Genomic DNA, 7719 nt, shown 5'->3' on the forward strand with positions numbered 1-7719 from the left:
ATTTATTTATTTATCTATTTATTTATTTATTTATTTATTCATTCATTTATTCATTCGTTTATTCATTCATGTATTTATTCATTTATTTATTTATTTATTTATTCGATCTTGTTTACCCAGGGTAACCACCTTATCACGGTGGTAACATCAAAACCCTTGTACAGTGAACAGGCGAAACAGGGCATATAGACTTTATTGTAGGACTATATAGCAAAGGGGCGAGTCCTATTTTCTCATGATATCTTTGACATATATATCAACAGTATGATGATTTTTTTTTACCAAAGAAGGAGTATATTTTGTACTAAAGTATATTGAGGGGCGGCCCTTGTTTTTCATGACGGGGAGGGGGGGGGGGGGGTCGGTGGCCAACACATGCTGAAAGTGGCGTCATTATTTTTCTTTATTGTATAATATGGGGTATCATAGAGTTGTAATAAGGCCCAAGCACTTTATAATTTCTTTCCCGTTTTGGTCCCTACACCCCCTCCCCCTCCCTTCTCTCACTGCATGTACGTGACAATACACCGTTTCCCTGCCTGGACTAGATTTTCTCCTGCGGGGGGGGGTAAACAGTTTCTTTTGGGAATAATTGTAAACCTATTTATACAATTTTTCTCAAAACTGCTGTAATGAAGTGATCACTCCTCTGACTCGGAGAAAATAAATGAATATATAAATAAATGAATCCTCTGTCTCTCTCTGCTCGAGTCAAGATCAACTTTGAACCATGGACCTACTACTACTGAACGCATTCTACGAGAGCAAGACAGATTTATTGGATAAGGGGCGCATTATTCATTGATGGGAGCAAACGCTTTGTGACAGTTCAAGGGTTCAGCTCAATCAATTTTGGAGACAAATTCTTCTCGGCGTTATTAAGATTGATTTCTCAACGATGGAAGTTAACATCATGTGTCAAATAAAAGAAAAACCTTTGTGATCAATTACTGTTTTCTTATTTTAGATGATACATCCCTCCCCCTAGCCACCTTCCGTCGAGTATCATTATGAAGTATAGTGGCGGGTTTGTTTATTTCAGTTTAGTTTGGTTAATTCCGCCTCAAGCAAACATTATATGCATAATATCACTGGCGGACCCGGGGGGGGGGCACAGCCGGCCCTTATCCCCATTGAGAGGCACAATCACAACTTGTAACGTAAATATGTCGTTATAACACAAGTGTTATAGCGAGGAACATTTTTTTGCTTGTCTTTTTTTTTCATGGAAAAAATGACCTTAAATTTGGGGTGAACACATTTTTTGCCCGCCCCCCCCCCTCCGCTTTTGGAAAATCCCCCTCCCTTAACACTCAATCTCCTGGCCTGCCCAAAATGCATGTCTCATTCGACAGTGACTCGGCAGATAAAAATAATAATGTGAATATAGTGGCTTCTTCATAATGTCGAGAGTACCAAATTACGATGTCATTTAAAACCAAATAATTCACGATTTCTGCCAATGTGGCATTTCGTGGTTGCTGAAAGAGGCGTATATTCTAATAAAGGAGGGAAATCGCTTCCTTTTCTATCGAATATTCAAATGAAAATAAAAATGCAAGAGCGGCGATGACTCATCTCGGATATGTTTCGGAAACGTGAGAGCAAGAATGTATCGGGTCAAAATGTTGCCCCCAAACCCCACTCATCTCTTACCAAATCTACGAAGACGTCTTGACAACTGTTTGTTTCCTCATCAATAAAACATTCGCGTACAAGACGTGGCGAAATCGTCAATTTGATACTTTTTCAGGAGAAGATGAGAATGACATGGGGATGAAAAGGGCCGGTTTTGAAGCATTCTGGATGACTCATGCACTTCACTCGCTCACCTTAAAAAAAGGAGTGAAGATCACATGTGCAGGCGCGCCGGAACACTTTCAGTTTTGGGGGGCAAAATCCCGAAGGGGGCACAATATTTTTGACAGTGTGAGATACCGAAGCGATCGAGCGGGAGAGGCTGTGGGACCCCCCCCCCCCCCCCCCCACGGTAAGGACTTTGTGTAAAAATGGAGTATAAAAGTTGCGTTTCTAAGAGCATTCAAAAATAAATTTCTTCAAATTAAACAGTCTTGGAGTTCTTTTTGCTCATCTGTTTCCTCCCTTCTGACCCAGACTGGTGTTTCTTCATGATCAGGGTCGCAGTTCCAGCAAATTACGAGCCTTATTGCAAACGAAATTGTTTCAAACCAATGTAATATAGGCCTTTTAAAGACTTTAAGATGACAAACATGACCGTACGCAGCCGGGGCCGCCGATCGAGAGGGCAAAATTCACAAAATTCACCAAAAGTGTGCACGAAATCCTTCAATTTTATTCTAGAAAATTTTCAAGCTCCCCCATCACAAACCCCCTCGCTCTTAAGTTTCTTCGAAAATTTAGGTCTTGCAGCCCCACCCACTCCCGGATTGTTTTTTTTTATTTTTGCAAACGCCCATGAATAACAAAAGCTGGGATGAACCAGAGAACATAGCTGCCATCTCGATCTGATTAGTAACAGAGTGCTATATCATATGAGCTGAAATAGTATCAGACAAAACGCCTTCCAATCATGCCAATGAAAAGGAATAGAGGAAAATACGGGGCTGTGAAAATATCTTAAGATTTTTTTTAGTAGAGCAGTACTGTAACGCTTATTTTTTTCTTTTATATTCTTTATTTACATTTTTATTCATATCTCGGATGATATGAGTCCGGTCAAGAAAACACTTTCACAGATGATTTTATTTTTTTCATGTCTAAACATTATCTCAAGTTGCTTTCGAGTGGGATTCACCATTTTCACAAATTATAATCCTCTACACATGATTATTCTGCGTGTAATTTTCTAATAACATGTCTATATTGAGTTGAAATGACCTTGGTATTTTCTTTAGGGCACTGACTTGTTAGCACTGTATTAACTCAATTTATATTTAGTTGAAAATGAAATAATTGAAACAGGTTTCTCGAGATGTTATGGTTTCTGGGCTTGACAGCTATGACATATATTCCATACGTTGTTCACGCGCGTTTGTGATATCGGGTCCGGTCTGCTGGGCGACCGCGCGTTTGTTAGACGACACAGCCAGCATCATAGAGTTATAAACCTAATCATTGGTGGACCACTATCAATTTGCCATTCGCTTTTAGTCTGAAATGTATTCATTAAAAGGTTAAACGTTATCACACTGTAATAAGATGGAAAAGGGGCTTATCAAAGGTATGTTTCACAGAGGTACTGTTCGTCGAAAGACGCGAGGCTTACTATGATAATGTATTTGCCCCGTCAGGGGCAAAATTTTTTCATTTTTGACATTGGAAATGACAATTTTCAGGCAGAAAAGTGCCTTCGTTTGCTTTTGTCCTTAAATAATTTATCATTTTTCTACTTTCAGGGGGGCACATTGGGGTGGGGGGGCAAAATCTCGTTTTGCCCCCCCCCAAAAAAAAAATTATTTGGGGGGGGGGGGCAAGTGCCCCCCCGCTTCCGGCGCCCTTGCACATGTGTGTTGGTGTTTGGCGGAAAAATACATCAGAGATTGATGGAGCTGATATTGTTTTCATCATAGTTATATAAATTATCACCCGGCCTTGCGGTGTGTGTAATGATCTTACAGATTTATGCATTTACTCCTGATCATCATCATATTTGATTTATCTGTGAACCAAATCTATGTAACCCCCTTGAACAATCATACGAGTGAAATGGTTTTGGGAAAAAGAAGTTCTGGAACATTTCTTTTCATATATGCTTCTTATATATCCAATTTAGAAAAAAAATACACTTAGGCCACCCCTCCTCCCTCCATCCATCAAAATTCACTGTGAATTTTGATGGATGGAGGTGGGTATGGGGATAGCCTAAAGGTAATGTTTTTTTTCCTGAATTAAATAATCCATTACATGCATAATAGAGGGCTACACTACCCTAAACCTCTCATGTTGTTCAACATATTTTCTTGCTTTATGTCCTCATAAAATAATCATATGAAATAAAGCATGCTAGTGGTACATTTCTATTTCACTCATTATTTTCATCCCATTGCAATCTCTTTCGCTTGCTCATTATACTGCATTTTTTTTTATTTCAAAATCATTCTTGCCCCCCACCCCCCAAAAAACCACCCCTCTCTCTCTCCCTTCATTTATCTGTCTCTTTCACACACACTTTCTGAGCAATAGATATTCCTTTCTATCTTGCATCCATCTTAATCTCACAATAATCTTTAAAACTCTCTAAACTCACTCTCATGTGTAACCAAATGATCTTAAATCACTGGTAATATATCATTTCAAGTTTCTTTTCGTAGCGACAGTTATTTCATATATCTGAATTAGAAAAACGGGTGCATCCTCCAGAAGCCGCCCAGCTAACAATTGGACGTTTTCTGAACGTTTTAAGAACGTTCCAAGTTCGTTCTATGGACGTTTTGTCAAAACGTTTAGAAAACGTCCTTTTGTGGAAGGTTTTGGACGTTAATAAAACGTTCCAAATGGACGTTGAGAAAACGTTTTTTAAACGTTTAAAACCTAAAAATAACTTTTCGAAAATTTTTAAGGACCTGTAGAAAACCTTTGGAACCTTATAAAAGTCCAAAAACCTTTTACAACGTTCTGTGGACGTTCTACGGACGTCCAGAAAACCTTTAAAAAACCTTTGGAACGTTCCATGGACGTTCTGCGGACGTCCAGAAAACTTTTAAAACGTTCCAAAAAACGTTTTGAGGACGTCCAAAAAACGTTTTGAGGACGTCCAGAAAACCTTTGGAACGTTCAGAAAACGTTCTATAGGAACGTTTGGAGAACCTATTAAAAACTTATGTAAACAATGTAATAAATATATGTTATTATTTGCACCTCAAGCTCTTGGCTAAATTGTGGAATGGCACTTAAGAGTGAAGTGTCTCCAATCAAATCATGCTTAAAGGGCAGACTTGAGTGGGATTCATTTGGATTTAACTCTAAATATTGCTTCAGTAAATTTATAGTTTATTGAAAGTATCGTCTGTAATGGTTAGTTATTATTTTTTTTGTTATGTTAGTACATTCCAAGACTGAATTAGTGTTTTTTAATCTTTGAGTGTGTTTCAGAACAATATTACAATAAAACGAAACACGAAAAGCATGAATTAATTACTGCTAAATAGAAAAGAACTCATTAAAAGCGTTTATTTCAATATGTCTAACGTATTATATGCAAATTACCACTCATTTGCATAAAGTCCTATTTGGACGTTTTAAGAACGTTCATAAAACGTTCAATAAAATATGTCTCGTTATAAGGTTCCAAATAAAACGTTTTGTGAACGTTTTGATTAAAACGTTCCATTTTGTAACGTCCAAAGAACGTTTAAAAACGTTCTTTTTGGAACCATTGTTTTTTCATAAATTGAAAGTCCAACTTGGACGTTATATGAACGTTTTCTAAATGTTTATTTCAGACGAGGACCTACGGGACCTGAATAAAACGTTTTTAAAACGTTCTGAAAACGTTTTATGTTTGCTGGGATATTGAAGAAGAATACAAAGTGACCTGGCGTTTCAGTATACTTAAACTGACTTCTGTCGACTTTAATCTACAATAGCTCTCTCACAATATACATATGTACAGAAATATACACACATGCTGACCATACAATAACATACAAATTTACATGAATTACGGATCAAGGTGCAGAAATAGAATACATATTTACATGTACATTTCTATTGAAAACATGATCTTACCTCCACTCATATTGTAATGGATGAAGGGGGAGTTCTCCCTGGAATGCCTGAATTAACTTGGTTTTAATTTGAAAAAAAAAAACCGACAGAGAAATAACAGAAAATAATTGACAAAAACTTGATTGAAATCAGCCAAAGAAGAGTTGTGACATTGATTTTGATTAGTGACAACACAGATGAGCAGGCCTAAATATGCTGTGTGCTATAAATTCCAAATATTTCATTTTCTCACAAATTTGAGTGATTTTTTTGTGATATATATATATCATCAGACACATCACTTCATACCCCTTTCTCTAAGAAATATATTCATATTCATCATTTTTACTTTTTAATTACATGATATATGGGGAAGCCACACGCACATGGCATCACAAAGACTGAAACTTCAAAGATTCATAACTTTCTTATTTTTTATGGATTTTCATCAAACCTTCACCACTATTTTTTTCTGCTTTAAATCAAAACCAATTCATCATTTGCAGTCTTCTTTGGAAGCAACATGTCTTGGATGTTTGGCAGTACACCACCTTGTGCGATTGTAATGCCACCCAGGAGTTGTTCAGTTCCTTGTCGTTGCGGGGTGAAGGCTGAAGATGACGAGGGATGATCCTAGACTTCTTGTTGTCAAGGGCAGCATTACCGGCGAGTTCCAAGATTTCCGCAGGGTGAACTTCCCTTAATAATGAACAGATTTTCTTCCTTGTTTGTCATTAATTTGCTCAAGATATTTGCAATCAACATGGCATCTCAATGACATGAGCTGGGAGTTTTATCTACTGCCCTCTTTAGTTTCATATCACACTTGGCTGTGCTCTAAGCACAGCCAAGTGATCTAATTAACACTGGGTTATTTCAATTTCAGTGTTGGTTTTGTTCTCAGTGTTGGGTGGGTGTTTCGAGCATGACTCGGGCTACTAGCTCAAACACTGGAGGTAGGTTTCCGACACCAATCACTTGACTGATAGCTCAACCCCTAGTGGTGTACAGCACAGAAACACCTTCAGTGTTGTGACTGATACCAACAACACAAACACCAGATATTAACACCAAACTATGAATCACACACTTTAAAAGCAGACTGATTGATTGTGGTTGTACATATGTATGTAGGAACCTGTGACCAAGCATAATCAATCATGCATATATTTCTATTGCATTGTGGGTGCTACTGTGCCTCTCGCTCCAGAAATTATGGCAGTAATGATGATCATTGTGAATACATGATTTCAACACAAATGCCATATCATGAGAGGGCACTGACAGTGTATGAATACAGAATATGTACCATATGAATTTGGTAGAGAATGTGGAATTGCTGAGAAACTACCAAAATAGGCAAGATATTCCTGCTGGGTATAGGATATTTTACCAAGCAATTGTAATATGGTCCCACATGTCCATATCTGTGTTGGCAACCTTCAATGTGCTTGCCTTTCAGCATGGATTTCAGGATTTCACAAAATTGGGCTCTACATAAATGTACTAGATCTAGATCGTCCATATGGTGGCAGTTGACCTTAAAGGCTTGATTTTAAAGACATCCCTCATGAAATCATTTTCTGGGACTACCTTGAGATCAGCTTTAAGCCACACAGCCCAAAATGGACCCGTGGGATGTTACAATCAACTTGCAATCAATCGCAAGTCAATTTTATGACTTAAAATCAATTAAAAGTTGTGCATTTTGTTGCAAATTTACAATAGATTGATAATTTGTTTCTTGCATCAACAAGTTTATATTGATTTGCTTCAGTTGAAATTGATCTTATCACTTGCAAGTCACTTGATTGCAAATATTTTCTTGCAACATGCACCCCCCACCCCAGGGGGTATTTCATTAAGTAGTTTGTGAGTTAAGAGCAACTTTAAAAATGACCGGTGAACCTTTCTTACGCTCTAAACCATCGCCAATGAACATTTTGGTTATATACCATTCACTACAAGAAAGGATCACCAGTCGTTGTTAAAGTCGCTCTCAGCTTACAAACAGCTTTATGACACACCCAC

This window comes from Lytechinus variegatus, chromosome 13 (assembly GCF_018143015.1).
Source record: "Lytechinus variegatus isolate NC3 chromosome 13, Lvar_3.0, whole genome shotgun sequence".
Lineage (NCBI taxonomy): Eukaryota > Metazoa > Echinodermata > Echinoidea > Temnopleuroida > Toxopneustidae > Lytechinus > Lytechinus variegatus.